This window comes from Rhincodon typus, chromosome 14 (genome assembly GCF_021869965.1).
Source record: "Rhincodon typus isolate 14 chromosome 14, sRhiTyp1.1, whole genome shotgun sequence".
NCBI classification, from domain to species: Eukaryota; Metazoa; Chordata; class Chondrichthyes; order Orectolobiformes; family Rhincodontidae; genus Rhincodon; species Rhincodon typus.
Genome location: NC_063345.1, coordinates 61984807 through 62003492, shown reverse-complemented (window position 1 = coordinate 62003492; position 18686 = coordinate 61984807). Strand labels below are relative to the sequence as shown.

Below are 18686 nucleotides of genomic sequence, written 5' to 3'. Positions count from 1 at the left end.
GTGTGTGTGTGTGTCTGTCTGTCTGTGTGTCTGTCTGTGTGCGCGAGTGTGTGCGTCTGTGTGTGTGTGTGTGTGTGTCGTGTTTTATATGACACAGAGTGACCTGAGGAGATAAAATAAAATGGCCATAGTCTTGCCAAAGCATAGGCTGCTCCCTCATTAGAGGTTCAACCTGATGGTCAGGTGAGGTTAGAGGTTGAGATGTAGAATCTTTCATGGCGTGTTAAAGGAAAGAAGTGTGATTGAGAGTGGAGAACTGCAGGGAAGGCAACTGAAAGCATGGCCAACAGCGGTCGAGTGATTAAAATTGGGGATGCTCGAGAGGCCAAAACTAGGAAAGAGCAGATATCTTTGGAGGATTGGAGGAGATTACAGAAATAGGGAGGTCATGGACAGATTTGAAAACAAGGGTGAGAATTTTAAAATCAAGGTTTTGCTTGATCAGACCAGTGGAATTCAGCAAATACAGGGATGCCAAGTGAATGGAACGAGGCTCAAGTTAAGCAGTAGAGACTTAGATGACTTCAAGTTTACTGTGGGTAGAATGCAGAAAAACATCCAGGAGAATACAAGAATAATATTGATATACGTCAATGACTTGGATGAGGAAAGTGAATGTACTATAGCCACGTTTGCAGATGACACAAAAACAGGTGAGTAGTGAGGACAGCAGAGGGAGTGGTTACGTGAGAGGGCAAAAAAACTTGTCAGATGGAGCAGATGAGTTGAGACACCAACAATATTTTGGGAAAAAAAAACCCGAAACAACTGCGGAATCTGTAAATCAGAAACAAAAACAGAAATTACCGAAAAAGCTCAGCAGGTCTGGCAGCATCTGTGGAGACAAATCAGAGTTAATGTTCCAGGTGCGGTGACCCTTCCTCAGAAGTACCAGACCTGATGAGCTTTTCCAACAATATTTTGGAGGTGGAAGTTAGGAGTGCAGTTAGGAGGTTTTGAGGAGAGAGGTGATGATGACAGGTTTAAAGGAAAGAGTTAATATTTGAAGAAATACAATGGTGATTATTATCTAAAGTTTCGGAGGGCATGGGATCAATAGATAGAAAATCACATAGGGATTGAGGATTCACCTTGAGTTGCTTCTTGACATTGAACACCAGCAAAATGTTCAATGAACCTCCAAAAACATATGCCATACTGATCTAAGGCTCTAACATTTGTGAGGTGACATTGTTCCATTTTGTCTGATAATGGCATGTGCCATGGTGTTGGTCTCTGTGTGAAGCATTTCCTTGTGTTGATCAGGTGCCCCCACTCTGGCATAGCGGTCTCTGCTGCATTTGATGCAGAGGAAGACAATGGACTGAGAGGGGAGAACGCCCTCTGCATTGGGTTGCCTGGTTCGTTCCCCCCACTTCCTGTGCTGAGACTTAAGCTCTGAGCACCTACTGAAGCAGATGGACTGTGGGTGATGCTAGCACTTTGCCATTTGGGAGCTGCTCGATTTGAGATGAATGGTGGATGACTTTTTTTTAACGTAAGTATGTTCATGGGATATGGGTATTGTTGGCTATGCCAGCATTTATTACCCATCCCTAATTGTTTTGGAGAAGGTTGTGATGTGCTGCTTTGTTGACCCACTGCAGCTTTCAAAAGCAGGGACCATTAGGAAGAGAGTTCCACACCTTTGAACAATTGGCACTGAATCAGGGCAATATGTTTCCAGGCCAGGACTTTGAGTGGCTTGGAGGGGAATTTGCAGGTGGTGGTGTTCCCATGCAACTGCTGTCCTTGTCCTTGTAGGTAGGAGAGACCATGAATTTGGAAAATGCTGTCAAGGAAGATTGGTGAGTTATTGCAGTGCCTGAGGTAGTACATACTGTTGCCACTGTACATCGGTGGTGAAGGGAATGCCAAGCAAGCTGGAAGCAAGCTTTTTCAGTATTGTTGGAGCTGCACTCATCCAGTCAAGTGGACAGTATTCCATAACACTCCTGGCTAGTGCATTGGAGATAGTGGAAAGTGAGTCAGGAGGTGAGTTACTCACTGAAGAATTCCTAGTCTCTGACCGCTCTTGCAGCCACAGTATTTACACGGCTGGTCCAGTTCAGTTTCTGGTCAACAGTAACCCCCAGGGTGTAGGTGGCCAGGGATTCAGTGATGATAATATGTGAAGGGGTGATATTGTACAGTTGGGATATGATAGACCCATCTATCATTGGAGACAACCCATAGTTCTCAATTCTCTTCATCATTTAAGATGGGTTTATCATTTGTAACTACTATCTCCTGCATTGTTAATGATCTGCAGTGAGGCTGAAGCATCCTGTCCAGGGCACAAGGCTGGAGAAAATGAATAGAGATCCTCATTGAGTCCAAAAGCACTATATTTGGCACTGATTTGGTTGCAGGAGTTGCTGCGAGGATGACATCAGTCCTTTTTTGGGCTCCATTCCATATTATCTCATCGGGGTGTACGCCCTTAGACTTCAGCTCTCTTGGGGTATCCGCAAGACATTGGCACTACGTGCCCTTAACTGGGAGTTTGGTCCGTGAGTGCTAGGTCATGTCCACATGCCAGCGAGCCTGCACACTGCACATCACTTGGTCAAACCTCCACCACGTTTTGCCTGGGGCTGCAGGGCACCCAGCTTGATCTACATGTTAAATAAGTGGTTAATTGCAGCTGACATAGAAATGGTGGAAACGCCAGTCAACTGCAAGTGAAAACTGTGGGAAACTTACTGACCCCAGAAATGCTTATGTCATTGCATGAGGTGGAAAACGAGGACTGCAGTTGTGTGACTCCCTTACGGTAAAGTCATTATTATTTTAGCATACATTTGATTGAATAGGTTGGCTTGAATTATGGCAATGCTAATTCTTGACCTTGAATAATGTGAGGTTTTACGAGCAGAATAATTATATTTATATTAAATATAAAAATAAACAACCATAGTGTAATGCACTTTCTGAAGTCTTGTCTGAACTAAGCTTTTCCCATGCATCGTCTGAACTTTGCGTGAGTCCTACTCAAAACTTTTTGGCTGCCTGCCTCTTTCCAAATTGGAACTGGTTCCCATATCATCAAACTGGACAGGAAATGTTAACTCTCAACTGTATACTGACTTAAAATATCTGTGATGAATAAGCAAGTCTATGGTTGTATAATGTGTAATATAGTACCAGCTAAGGCATTTGCATAATTGACATGGACCATCCCTTCAAAGGTGCTAGATATAGTTGCCGTAAATAGGCACTGCCTGAGGTCAAATTGAGCCTAACTCTTCCTAGGCACATCTTGAAGATAAAGAGTATTTTCTAATGCTGAGGTTGTTTCTCTGTGGCCCTTGAGATTCTCTCAAAACATCCCCCAGAGTCAAAGATAATCTATGCCACCCTCAAGAAAACTCCAAATGGTTTGTCAAATGTGGATGTTGACTTTCTCTGTTCCAACCATTATTTTCAAAGTAAAAGCCGAATGAACTGTGAATGCCGTAAATTAGAAACAAAAACAGAAATTGCTGAAGAAGCTCAGCAGGTCTGGTAGCATCTGTGGAGAGAAATCAGAGTTAGCGTTTTGGGTTGAGTGACCGTTCCTCAGGGTCACTTGACCCGAAATGTTTACCTGATTTTTCTCCACAGATGCTTTCATTATTTTCAAAATATTCAGTTATCACGTTTATAACAAATTTCAGTGTTTTCACTACTATAGACCTGTTACTCTCCATTTTCTCTCTCCTTCCTTTCTTAGGTAGTGTGTTTACATTTGCTCCCATCAAATCTGCAGGAACTGTTCCAGGGTATATAGAATTTTGAAAGAAGACCACTTATATATTAATATCTCCACAGCCACCTCTGTCAACATTCTGTGATGTACATCATGGAGTCCAAGGTCTTTTTTTAAAATCAACTTTCAGTGTCATTAATTTTTCTTATACTGCTCTTTTTTTTAACTGATATTGATATGCTTCACTTCTTCCATGTACTTAGTCCTGCACTTTCCTAGTATTTCTGGGACAATGTTTGTATCGCCTCAATGAACACAGCACAAAGTATTCATATAGTTTCTCTGAAATTTCCTTATTATACAATTTCCAGTCTCTGCCTCTAATCGGTCCACAATTTGTTGTGTTAATCTTTTCCTTTTCAAGTCTAGAAGCTTTTACAATCAATATTTATGCTTTTCACTAGTTTGTTTTCATAATCCATTACTGTCCCCTTCTTTATTAGTTTCTTGCTTCTCATTTGCTGAACTCTGAAATCTCCCAGTCCTCAGATTTACTAAACTGCCTCCTTTTATCTAATACAGTTTTTAACTTCTCTTTTTGGGTCTGGTGACCTTTCTTCAGAACCCTTCAGAGGAAGGGTCACCGGAGTTGAAATGTTAACTCTGATTTCTTTTCACAGATGCTGCCAGACCTGCTGAGCTTTTCCAGCAATTTCTGTTTTTGTTTCTGATTTGCAGCTTCCGCGGTTCTTTCAGATTTTGTTTTAACTTCTCTTCTAAGCCATTGTTGAATCACTTTCCTGTTCAGTTCTGAAGAAGTCAGATCAGACTCATTATGTTAAGTCTGTTTCTCACTCCACTGATACTGCTAGACCTGCTCAGTTTCTCCAGCATTTTCTGTTTTTATTTGAGCCTTAAGTCCTTTTCTGTCATAACCTTAAGTTATTTTATAAATATTCACTTGCGGGATTTGAGTGTTGCTGGCTAGTCATAGCAGATGTTCTCCTACAATATTTGCAATTATTAAGAAGTTTAATTAGTTATACTATAAATTTAGTACAGGACTTAAACTTTAGTTTAAATGGCTGCCTTATAGAAAGAATTAAACCCGGGTTTCTTTCCAATCTCGGGCGACTGTCTGAGCAGAGTTTGCACATTCTCCCTGTGTCTGTGTGGGTTTCCTCCATGTGCTCCGGTTTCCTCCCACAGTCCAAAGATTTGCAGATTAAGTAAACTGGCCATGCTACATTGCCCATTGTGTCCAAGGATGTGTAGGCTAGGTAGGTTAGCCATGGGGAAAGCCGGGTTACCGGGCTAGGCTAGAGGGGCTGGGTCTGGGTGGGATGCTATTCAGAGGGTCAATGCGACTCGATTGGTTGAATGGCCTGCTTCCACCCCATAGGGATTCTATGATCCTAAAACTCACTAACTGAATCTACCTGATTACTTAGTTAACATCTCTGGACTTCAACTCTTAGATCTCATCATCTCCTGCTCCCCTCTTGAACAACACCTACATTAAACCTCCACAGTTTAATCATACTGTTTTAATTCTGACATCTTGAAAATCCCAAATTTAACCCTTTGAGACCCTAAGCCCTAGAACTCATTCTCTAAACATGTCAGCCTCACTACATCTTCCTTTATGCTATAGTCTGAAACCTACTTCTTTAACCAAGCTTTTAGTTACATGCCCTAACATTGAATTATGTAGTTTGGTGTCAAATTTTGTTTCATAACTCCTTTGAATTGACTTTTTATTATTATGATATGATATTTAACAATATGTTATTATTGTTATTTATGATGAAGAAATGAGGATATATGTTCAAATCAGGATGCGGTACAGGTTTGTAGGGATACTGGAGATGATGGTAGAGCATTATTTGGGTGTTCTGTGGACTAATTGAATAGGATTTATTCTCATCACAGAATTATTACAGTGTAGAAGAAATCTGCTTAGCCCATTTGGCTACACTAGCTCTCCAAATGAGCACTATAACTTAGAAGCTGCCTCTTCCCTATAACCCTGAATATTGTTTCTATTTCAATGTGATCTAATGCCCTTTTAACTGCCTCAATTGAATTTGCCTCCACCAAACACCCAGGCAGTGCATTCCAGACCCTAATAATGCTTTGAAAATATTTTTCTTACATCCAATTTATTTCTTTTGGAGATTGTATTGTATTTGTGCCCTCTTGTTCTTGAACCTTTTATGAGAAGGTACAGCTTTTCTCCATGTATGTTCTCCAACCCTCTCTTGATCTTGAAACCCTCCATTTAATCTCTTCTCAGCCTTTTCCTCTCCAAGAAAACAGTGCCAACTTCTTTAATCTATCCACATTACTAAAGATTTTCATCTCTGGGATCATTCTTGTAAACATCTTGTTCACTTTCTCCAATGCATTCACATCCTTCTGAAAGTGTGGCAACCAGAACTATAAACAATATTACAGCCAAGGTCCAATGAGTGCTCTTTGATCCTATTATTAAAGCCCAGCTTACTGTATGCTTTATTAACAGCTCTCTCTACCAGCCCTGCCACCTTTAGTGATTTTTGAACATATACATCCAGACCTCTGTGTTCCCGCATAACTTTTAGCATGGTGTCCTTTATTTTAATACTGTCTATGTTTTTTCTACACTTCACTTACACTTACACTTCTCTGTATTGAACTTCATCTACCCACTCCATCAACTTGTCAATGTACTTTTACAATGTCCTCCTCACAGTTTAAAACCATCCACAAAACTGGAAACTATTCCTGCACACTATGGTCTAGGTCATTATCATATGTCATGAAAAGACAAGATGGCTAAAACAACCATTAGGGAATTCCATACAAACTGTTTCTCATCCGTCAAGCAATTTTGTATCCACTGTCCTGCGAATTCCATGAGCTATAACTTCTCTCACAGTTCTATTGTGTGGTACTATCTCAGCACCTTTGGAAGCCCACATACACCACATCAGTATTAGTACTCTCATCTACTCTCTCTGTTAAGTCTTCAAACAACACCAACAAGTTAATGCAGCATGACTTCCCTCGAAAAATCTTATCCAACTCTTGCTAATGTCACATCTTAGTAGGGTAGCACACTGAAATCAACCGTTGCTATTTCTGGGGTCATCATAAAAGTTAATAATTAATAAAATAATGCAAAATTCCCCAACTTCCCTGTCCTTTTAGATGCAGGTTGACAGCATGTGTCAAGTTTCTGTACTTAACAAGAATTATTTTATTCTATACATATATAATAAATATTCATCATGCTATATCTTTATTACAAATAAATAGATTCTAGCTATAGATAAGCAATTATGAATGGTCAACATATAACTCTTCTAAGTAAGACCCTAATTACCTTTTAAAACTCCCCCTCCATACAACATTGAGTCATAGAGTCATACAGCACGGAAACAAACCCTCTGGTACAACCAGTCCATATGGACCATAATCCTAAACTAAACTGGTCCCACATGCCTGCACTTGGCACACATCTCTCCAAACATTTCCTATTCATGTACTTATCCCAATGTCTTTTAAACATTGTAACTGTACTTGCATCGACCACTTCCTCAGGAAGTTCATTCCACACTCAAACCACTCCCTGTGTAAAAAAGTTGCACTTGTGTCCTTTTCAAATCTTTCTCCTCTCACCTTAAAAATACACCTGCTAATCTTGAAATCCCCCAACACAGGGAAAAGACACCTACCATTCACTTTATCTACACCCCTTATGATTTTAAAACTCTCTGTAAGGGTCATCCCTCCGCCTCCTATGCTCCAGTGAAAATTGTCCCAGCCTATCCAGCCTTTCCTTATAACTCAAACCTTCCATTCCTGGCAACATCCTGGTAAATCTTTTCTGAACCTTCTCCTGCTTGATAATCTCCTTCCTATAGCAGGGCAACCAGAACTGGACACAATACTCCAAAAGAGGTCTTACCAATGTCCTGGACAACCTCAACACGACATCCCAACCCCTATACTCAAAGATCTGAGCAATGAAAGCAAGCATGCTAAACACCTTCTTAACAGACAGACAGAAAAAATGGGGTGTAATGGCCAGAGGGAAAGACTCAGAATACTGTTCAATGCTCACTCCCCTGGGATTCATTGCAATGATCCTTTTGGCTTGACTGGACTAGCTGTTCTTGGATCTTCTTTTTCCAGGATGCACTGAGCAACTGATTCAAACGTATGACATCTCGGACTTGTTGGTTAAAAACCACAGCTTGCACCAACTCATGAGGAGAAATAAATTGGCTTTCTTCGGGCTTGAGGATTTCTTTTAACTGCAGCGAAAGAAAAATACCTTCATTTCTGGAGGTCTGATGGCCTCTGCCCTAATATTTACACTCATGAGCTGGGAGCCAATCACAAAGTTGTTGGTAGGCAGAAGGCCTTTGTCACTGTCTGGTCGCTAATCCACAAACCAATCAGCTTCTTGTTGCTTGATGAATCTTATTGTGTACACACCACTTGGTACGAGCACATCTATAACTTAAATCTCTCCCATAGCTTGAACAAACAGCAGTGTAAACAATATTTACAATGGGTGTCAGATAACTTGCTTTTAACAAGTGCAGTAATCCTTTTCATAATCATTGGTTTTTAAAGCAGTCCATTTCCCATTTCAGTCCACAATCAAAAATACAGAAAAATAAAAAGATACCGTCTTTACACTAATTGTCCTTCATTTTAACATGTGACTACTAATCCTATCCTGAAAAATAGTTTCTAGAAGCGTTCCCACCCCTGCGTTAAACCGTGCTAAATCTTTACTACCTTCTTTAAACATAGGCGTTATATTTGCAATTCTCCAGTCCACTGGTACCACTCCTGTGTCAGAAGACTGAAAGAATATTGTGCTACACCTCACTGGTGTAGCACACTGAAAACCAAACACCAATATTCCTGGAGTCATCACAAAATTTAAAGATTTTATAAGAGTATGTAAGATTTCCCAATTTCCCTGTCTTATAGACTCAGGTTGACAGAAATGACAGAATGACCTAGGTTTCTGTACTCAATAAGGATTACTATGATTTTAACTACAGATAAACCATTATGAACTGCTGGCATATAGCACTACCAGTTAAATCTATAACCCCTTACATTTTACAGGCTTAATTCATTAGCCTCTGGAATATAGCTGGGGTGTTCTTTAACCCAGATAGCATCACTTGATATTGATATAACATTTGGTTTAACAAAAACAGGTATTTCTTTAACCATTGATGTTAATTGCATTTATCCAGTGCACATTCAATAGATTAATCTTAGAAAAGAACAAAGTCCTGTCAACCCTCTCAATACAGTCTTTTGACCATGCAAATGGGTACAAAATTGACTTTGTGACTGCATTCATCTTTCTACAATCTCTACAGCATCTAATTGATCCATCTATTTTAGGAACTAACATAGATAGAGGATCGGCTAATAATGAGAAGACAGTTGTCATGTGGGGTCATTTTCAGGTTGGCAACCTGTAACTAGTGGAGTTTAGGCTTGGACAAGGGAAGTTAAAACACTATAGCCACATTTGTGGATAACACAAAAATAGTTGGGAAGATAGGTTGCTGAAGATGATGCAAAGAGTTTGCAAAGAGATGGATAGATGTTAAGCAAGTGAATAAAATTTGGCAGATGGCATGTAATGTGGGAAACAATGAGTTTTACGCAATTTGGCAGGAAGAATACAACACAGAAAACTCTATTATAATAGATTTGAGTAATATTTAAATGGGGAACGATGGCAGAAAGTCAAAGAACAGCGGGATTTGGGATTTTGAATCACAAAAAGCAAGTAGCCATGTTGGTATAGGAAAAGCAAATGGAGTGTTAGCCTTTATTTCAAATGGAATGGAGTATAAAAGTAAGGAAGTCTTGCTAAAATATACAAGAGGCTAGTCAAACCGCATCTAGAACACTATGATAAGATATGTCAGATATATCGGCATTGGAGGCAGCCCAGAGAAGGATCACTAAGTTGATGCTAGCTAAGGAGGGAACCTCTTATCAGGATCAGTTGAGTAGGGGTGGGCCTGCAATCAATGGAGTTTAGAAGAATGAACAGAGATCTTATTGAAACATACAAGATTCTTAGTAGATTTGCCGGGGTAGATGTGGAATTCTTCCCCTTGCTGGACTAGAGGGCACAATCTCAGAATAAGGGGTTGCCATTTAAGACAAAGGTGTTGGAGGTTAGTGAATCTATGGGATTTTATTTTACTGCAGAGGGCCCTTGAGGCTGGGTCATTAAGTACATACAAGATGAAGATAGACAGGTTTTTAATCAGTACAACCAATTTTTTTTCAGAAATTCAAAATTCTTCCCTCGCCACAAGGGAAGGCCCCAGGAGGGACATGACATGATTCAAGTTATTTTTCCTGTCAAAACAAGCGCTGCCAAAGTTTCTGTCCCATGTTTTGTACAATTCCATCTGGACACCATGTGATTTCTGGCATGAGAATATAAAGGACGACACAAAAAGGATTCAGCAACCAAAGCCAGGCTAAAACTTCAATTCCTATCCAGGCTCCAGTTACTGGTAAGCTAAAGTCGTGCTTATACTTTTTGAAGCTGTTCTGATTTTGGATGCAATCTTGCTCAAGAATTTAAGATAAATATTTCAGGCATGAAATCTGAGACAAATAGATTAAGGAAAATAAATATTTGTAATTGCGTATTTTAGATCATTCATTCATTTATTGATAATGGTTACTAAAAGGAATATCTTGACCAAAATATTTCAACCAGCAACGATGAGGTACAGCACTTTAACAGGGAATCTGAAGATACATAAGTGACATTCACAACATCACAAAAGCAGAAAATGCTTCAATCACTCATCGCGTTAGGCAGCATTTACAGAGAGAAGTGGTGATGAAAGCATTCTGCATGAAATTGAGTTATGCCTTTAAGGTAGTCAGATACTGAGTTGAGTTCAAGTTTTATGCTGACTCTAATTCTCCTTCTGTTCAATGGGATTGAATATTGTAACTGATTTTTGAGACTGCCAATTCATGAATCTGTTCATTTACAATTTAAATATGTTAGATTGTGATAAACAACGTTTCTAATACATGGGATGGCAGATAATATCAGATTATATATTTAGAATTGGCAGGATTTTTGTTTTAATACATCCTTATATTATCCCGTAAAACATGCAACTGAGCTGCGACAATGATGATTCTTGCAGTTTGGAATTTTGTTGTAAATGTGATTGTAGGTCGAAGTGGTGCAAGTTCCCTGGGGTCCTGATTCGAAGACAAACAGGCAGTACGGGGAACACCCCCCCGCCAATGTTGAGAAATGTTAAAAAGTGTCACAAAGAGGAGAACCAGAAATTCAAGGTATCAGAAGAGAATTTGAACAAAATGCAGCAGATAATATGAAAGGAAATTATAAACGCTTTTAGCAATGTAAAATGAAAGAAAAATCAAAATACATGACCATACGGTGAGTCTAACAGGGAGATTTTGGTAAGGTGGAAACATTTAATAAACAATTTAGATGGCTTCTTACAAGGTACAGCTGGAGTGGGAGCATATGTTTCCTGGACAGTATCATGGACTAACCGATGGCAGTAATTGTAGCAAATAAATGGATTTGATATTATTAGCAGGAATCAAATATTGATAAATCATATTGGCTAATCCATTGGCAATTGAGTTGAGTCAGGGAGGAGACTAACTTCAGACCACAACTTAAAACTCCCTCAAATGCTCTAGACATGCTTTAGACATGAGAATGTGAGACCTCTGTTAAGTAGAGAAGTGAAGAATTAACTGACCGGTGGATCCATTAGTTGACAGTTGGCTGGATGTATGGTTTGTCATGCAGAGTGATGCCAACAGTGCAGGTTCAAATCCTTCACTGGCTGAGGTTACCATGAAGGTCCTTCCTTGTCAGCCTTGTTTGAGGCATGGTGACCCTCAGGTTGAACTCACCACCAATTGTCTCTCTCTCTAAAGAGAGTGTGCGGTCCTCTGGTGCTATGGTGATTTTACCTTTAGTTCAGGGAAAACTCTTAGAATTCACAATTCAGGACAAAATTAATGAGAATTTAGGAATGCAGGGGACAACTGAGGACCATCAGCATTGATATGAGTAAAGCAAGTTGTATTTTTCAAATTTAATTGTGTGGTTCTGCTCATGGTATTAAATATTATCCATCCAGGGATAGAGCTCCTCCTTGCCAGATCTCAGTGCTCTATGCAGCTCGTGTTGACCACTTCACATCACACTGCACTGACAGATATACAAAACCCTGGCTAAACCCCACTTGGAGTAGTGTGAGCAGATCTGGTCGCCTATATCTCTAGGAAGGATACATTAGCCTTGCAGGGAGTACAATTTAGGATTACAAGAGTGATATCTGGATTTCAGGGGTTAAGTTATGAGGAGAGATTATTCAAATTAGGCCTGTTGTCGCTAGAACTTAGAAGGTTGATGAGTGATCTGATTGAAATCTTTAAGACATTAACAGGAAAAAAAATTGGGTGGATGAAGATAAATTATTTCCCCTGGTTAGAGATTCTAGAACTAGCGGGCGTTGACTAAAAATTAGGGCCGGACTGTTCAGGAGAAATGTTTGGAAGCACTACATAGGGTGGTGTATGTTTGGAACTCTCTTCCACAAATGACAGTTGATGCTAGATCCCTTGATAATTTCAAATCCGAGATAAATAATTTTTTGTTAAGCAAAGGTATTAAAGGATATGTGCCAAAGACAGGCATATGGTTCAGCCATTGAATAGTGGAACAGAGTCGATGGGCTGAATGGTCTAATGTAGTGCCAATGTTTTTAAGAAATTACGGGGTTTGTTCCTGACAAACTAATAATACTAAAAAAAAAGGCATCTCACTTATAGTGATTGGATGCATGGCCAGGTGGCTCTGATTGACTATGAGATCCTGGATTGGGGCTGTTAACCTGGGCCAATCAGGGAGCCCTGGCTGACAGATATAAACTGGAGATTCAGAAGGTCTAGGGACTGGGTTTGAGGTGGCTTGTCAGAGCCCAAGTACAGGCACATGTAAATTAACGGTGACTTGGTGACAGGACACTGGCCTCTGTGCAGGTATTTCATCACTTAACTTGATGAAATATACAGGAAACTCCAAAACAAATGTTACAAATGCAACAAAAATTCCATTATCCATCTATACTTGGCTAGTATCACTGCTACTGCTTGTAGCTGCTCATGCATAATGTTCCTGTCCTCGTACATTTCAGTGAAAATATAGACAAGAACTTGAACTGGAACAACATATTTGAATCTGTGTCTACCTTCCAGCGAAATTTTCATTCTTAACTATGATCAAATGTGTTTCAGTGGCCTAGTGCACTGCAAATCCAGATATTATTCAGAAGCTGTTTTTGCAAATGTGAACAGAAGTAGAACTGAGATTTCTTTAAATTTTTATTCATTGTATTAAGAGTGTGGCTTTAAATGTTTCATAGGTACAACAGCCAGTGAAAACCATTGCCAGCCAAGGTCTTACCTCAACAAAGATGGACTCAGTGCATTCCCCCATCTCTGCTGACTATATTCCAGAAATTTCTAATGATACAGCTCACTCACAGTTTACTACACCTTCTGTACATAATGAATCCAAGCAACTATGCAAATTTGTTGTACCATCCCAATATATTTCCAATTTCATCCCTGCTGTCTACAGTATCATCTTTATCTTGGGATTCATTGGAAACAGTGTGGTCATCGCCGTCTTGTGTCATCGCTCCCATTTGAGAACTGTTGCTAACATTTATATAATCAACTTATCAATTGCCGACTTGGTATTTTTATCCACTCTTCCAATTTGGGCGGTCTATTATGCTACTGGGTACAGTTGGCATTTTGGGTCAGTGATGTGTAAAATATGCAGCTCCCTTGTGTCTCTGAATTTGTATGCCAGTATATATTTCATTACATGCATGAGTATTGATCGTTACCTGGTAATTCTCCACCCTTTTGGATCCCAGTCTGAGAAATCTCTGTACCAAGCTCGCTGTGTCATAATCCTGGTATGGACTTTGGCTTTAGTTGCCACCTTTCCAACCATTTACTTTCAGCGTGCGCATCACATCGAGGAGATAGGGAATATGGTGTGTGCAATGGTTTACCCCTCCAATGATGCCAATCACTGGTCTGCAGCCATGTCTTTCATGATAAATATCTTGGGTTTCTTCATTCCCTTCACAGTAATAGGCACATGCTATGGTTTTGTTGCCTGTCATTTGATGAGAATGGAAGGACGAGAAAAAAACAAACATAAACGAGACAAAGCATTGTGGATGGTCATTGCAGTCGTGCTGGCTTTTTTCATCTGCTGGTTGCCATTTCATGCATTAACTTTCCTGGATGCATTGTCAAAGATGAATTTCATCACCAATTGTCGAACTATCACTGCGATCAAAACTGCAATGCCGATTGCCATTTGCCTTGGTTTTGCAAATAGCTGCATCAACCCTTTTATTTACTACTTTATGGAAGATCACTTTCAGGTACATCTTACTGACATGGCTCAGAGTGGATCCATTAAGCTCCACAACCGGAGAAACTCATCGACCAGGATAAGCTCCCTCTCCCAGAGGAACAACGACATGGGGGATACGGATGTTAAGAATTCATGAGATGTTGGATTAAGTGAAGCCACCATTGCTACACACACTCCCCTCCCAACACTACCACCTTGCTGTTGATTGCATTCTAATTTTTGATTTTCAAAGATGGTAAGGCACCAAGAAAGTGTGCAGCTCTTGATAAAATCTACTATATCAGATATACAGCATTATGATGATGATATAATTGTCTTTAAGGGTTTCAAAATTATAGACTTTTATGGAATAGTCAATGTGTTAGATGACTGGGAATTCTCAGATATTGCTCAGATGCAAGGCAACGCCTGAATTCCTTATATATTAAAACTTATTTTTACTGATTTCATCTACGTCTGTAAGAAGTGCTTCTGTATTAAGCTTTTGTTCATTATGAATAATATCAACCATTCTAATAACCATTTGTTCTGGTGCATTATATAATACGCAGTATTTTTCGGTTACTAATGTGAAGCTACTGTTCCCTTACAATGTTTAGTCATTGTTAAGAAGACATAGAAAGACAATGAAGACAATAAGAAAGACTGTATAACACTGTACCCCTCCTAATGTTATATTTCACTGTTTTTTGCCTAATATTTTCTACTCAAAGCAATGTCTTAACTTTTGTCCAATACAGTAGGATTAAATAAGGTCCATTTGAGCTTATCTAAAGTTGATAGTTATCTGCTTGGTTTCTGTTCCACAGTGTGTCCTCAGTCTATGTCTAAACAAAATATGACCTTCTGATTTGTGGTATGGACAGCAAATGATCAAACCTGTGACATCATGTAAGCAGAAGGCAGTTATTAATGAGAGTGAATCTAATTGGAACCTTGTTACAACTGAAGTTCCTCAAGGGTTGGATTCAGAACATTGCTATTCAACAATTTTGTTCATGAGCTCAAAAAGATCTCAGATACAGCTATTCTTAAACTTTTGGATGCTACAAACATGTTTTATAATGTGTAGATTGCAGGCCAATTTAGCTAAGTTAGTCACAAATTTAATTTTAATGTGAGCACATGGACACCAGATCTTCTGGTCTCTGGATTTTCGGAGAAATACTGACACAAACATACATGGGAATTCTCAGGAAATTCTAACTAATGACTCTGACCCTGAGCTTAGAATCACAGAATCGCCAGAGGGCTGAAAGAGGCCGTTCGACCCATCAAGTCAGCACTGACTCTATGAAGAGCATCCCACCTAGACCTAGTCCCACACCTTTAGCCCCACAGCCCTATATTTGCACTGGCTAATCCACCTAACTTTACCATAGCTAATCCATCTAACCTGCATATCATTGGACTGTGGGTGGAAACTGGAACACTGGGAGGAAACTCACACAGACACCCATCCAATGCATCGACTGGGCCATCTCCCCCACCCAACCACTCATTCACGTATTGCCCAGGCTCAGGTCTTCTTTGATCTGATGGTGCCAATTCTCCTGTCACTCTGGTTGAACATACATCTGAGAATCAAAATGTGGTCTCCCTGTCACAATGATCCATAAATGCTTCTGACCAGAGATAGTAGGAACTGCAGATGCTGGAGAATCCAAGACAACAAGGTGCAGGGCTGGACGAACACAGCAGGCCAAGCAGCATCATAGGAGCAGAAGCCTCTCTGCTCCTATGACAATGCTTCTGACCAGTTCTCTGTAGCATTCTTTGCAGCTGATGTCATAGAGTCATAGAGTCATTCAGCACAGAAACAGACCCTTCAGTCCATCCAGTCATTGCCAAACATAATCCCAAACTAAACTAGTTCCACCTGCCTGCAATTGGTCCATATCCCTCCAAACATTTCCTACTCATGTACTCATTTAGATGTCTTTTAAACATTGTACCTGCATCCACATCCACCACTTCCTCTCCAAGTTCATTCCACACTCTCTGTGTAAAGAAGTTGCCCCTCATGTCTTTTTAAAAAAATTTGCCCCCTAGTCTTGAAATCTCCCACCCTAGGGAAAAAACACCTGCAATTCACCTTACACCTCATGATTTTATAAACCTTTATAAGGTCACCCATCAACCTTGTACTCTCCACTGAAAAAAGTCCCAGACTATCCAGTCTTTCTTTATAACTCAAATCCTCCATTCCTAGCAACATCCTGGTAAATATCTTCTGAACCCTCTCCAGCTTAAGAACGTTCATCCTATATGTTGTCTCTCTAAGTGATACTCAGTATCTTATCTAGGTAGTGCTCATGAAAGATGACCAATCTTCTGTGTCTCACTGGCATAGATAACAGTTGGTACTATTGTGGATATGCAGAGTGTCAACTTCATGCCCATGTTGATGGTGCTGGATGCAGAAATTATGTATAGCCCCTGGAAGACCAATGCTCCTTTGTCTTTTCCTGTGTGGTCCTCAATTTCTACAGTGCCCTCCCTGGACAGATTAATTCCTTGGTCGGGGAAGTGGTCAGCATTCTCAACGCTGTGTTGCCAGATGCTGATGATAGTTGGCGAGTGGGAGTGGTGGGGCATGATACGGGGAATGTTTGTTGCTGTGCAGTCAGCATAGCCTTGATGCATGGACCAATGTGATCGTCACATCTTGGAGTACGTGCCCAATACAGTAAGGTGAAGATATCTGTGAAAGTCAGATCCATCGATTAGTGGAAGTGCTATAGGATGACAAATCTGTACCCACCATCGTTTTCCTTGAGGTGAAATCAATAGTCAAGGGAAAAGTAGTGGGGAGAGTATGACGCCTTGCCAAAGACCTGTGATGAGGTTGAAGGAGCTTTTGGTGCCTGTCCCCATTGCTTTGTGTGATTCAGTTGAACATAAATAGAACTATATTTGGACCATATTGCATTTGGCCACATTTGGAATTTGCATTGAATTTTAGCACAGAATTGATGACATCAAGGCCCTGGGGAAGACATTACATCTTAGAACTCTTGGTTGTGAAGATAAGCACCAAGAACAAACAGTAATTATTTTGCAGAAACACTGGATTACAAAGCAAAGCTTTTAAAATGACAGTTAAAAATCAATTTGATGGTAATTTGAATCAGTTAGGAATTGTCGGACTAGAGACCAGACTTGTGAATCTGTTAGCAGAGAGTTATCTTGGATGCCAAGTATTAATTCCATTCATTGGTTCACTGTCCTTTGGGATGACCTGTTAAGATTTCAGGAGTGGGGTGAAATTTGACTTTGAGCATGTGTCCAAAAACCTGGAGGGGTAGATCAGCTGCTCATTGTAGAACCCACCCAATTTTCATTTGATTGATTCCATTGGAGTGAACATCTACAACAGCTGGGCGATGTTCTCCCAGTAGTGTGGGTTAAAAGTAGAATAGAATCCCTACAGCGCAGATAGAGGCCACTCAGCCCATTGAGCCTGTAGCAATCTCTGAAGAGCAACCCACCCTATCCCCGTAACTCTACATTTGCTGTGGCTAACCCACTTAGCCTGCACATTCTTGGTCACTACGGGGGCAATTTCGCACGGCTAATCCACCCAACCTGCACGTGCCTGGACTGTAGGATGAAACCCTCGCAGACACTGAGAGAACGTGCAAACTCCACACAGACAATTGCCCAAGGCTGGTATTGAATCTGGGTCCCTGGTGCTGTGAGGCAGCAGTGCTAAGCACTGTGCTGCCCATGACCCCGACAGCATTCACTGAAGTTGCAGAGGGCAGCTCTGGCAAGGGTCAAGGCTGACTGGGTAGGAGGAAACATTTTACTGGTGTTCCATTGCGACATTGCAACAGTTGCTACATTGCAAGAAAAACCCCTTTGGCTGTCAGGTGCTGTTTGACATCTCAACGTCATGAGAAGCACTGTATAAATATAAGCATTTCTGTATCAATGTTGCGTTTAGTAGCTCAAATCATGGGTCACAAGTGTGACAGCTGGAGACATTGTTAAGATGTTGCTCAGATCTGCTGCGAGGATCTCACTTGAAGCCAGATTTGACCTGCCTGGAAAAGTAAAGTGTGCGAACAGAAGTTTCCACTAGATGGAGGTAATAACATACAATGTGGGAATCACTGCTGAAAGAATGGCAGCAGCAGATGGCAGCAATTTGTCAATGAACCTGTTCCTAATGTCGCCAAACCTCTTCAAGCTAATTGCCAGGCTGACCCCATCCAGCATCCCAGCCGACCCCATTTGAACACCAGACTTTACATAATCCCACAGTGAACGGTTGGAGGTACAAGAACTGTTGAACAGAGCAGGCGGAAACCTCAGACAAACAGATTGCATAATTGTGCAGCTTGAACACTTGTAGGAGATACTTGCCTGCAATAAAACCTTAATTAAAACTTGATTTATCGCCAGATCAAAGTAGTAAATTGAACTTGTGCATAATTAAATCTTCATAACTCCCTTTGTAACTCACTATAA

At 40.4% G+C, this 18686-nt stretch overlaps 1 protein-coding gene and 1 long non-coding RNA gene across 3 annotated transcripts in view; one reads left to right on the top strand and one right to left on the bottom strand.

The window, feature by feature from the left end:
* The window catches only part of LOC125484789, a 121025-nt gene that overhangs the window by 101696 nt on the left and 643 nt on the right, over positions 1–18686 (bottom strand). The window lies entirely within an intron of this gene.
* The window catches only part of LOC109916234, a 52977-nt gene continuing 44494 nt past the window's right edge, over positions 10204–18686 (top strand). Inside the window, exons 1-2 of the transcript XR_007263605.1 lie at positions 10204–10251; positions 13174–14445. The gene's annotated coding sequence lies outside the window, so the exon portion shown is untranslated. The remainder of the gene's footprint in view (positions 10252–13173; positions 14446–18686) is intronic.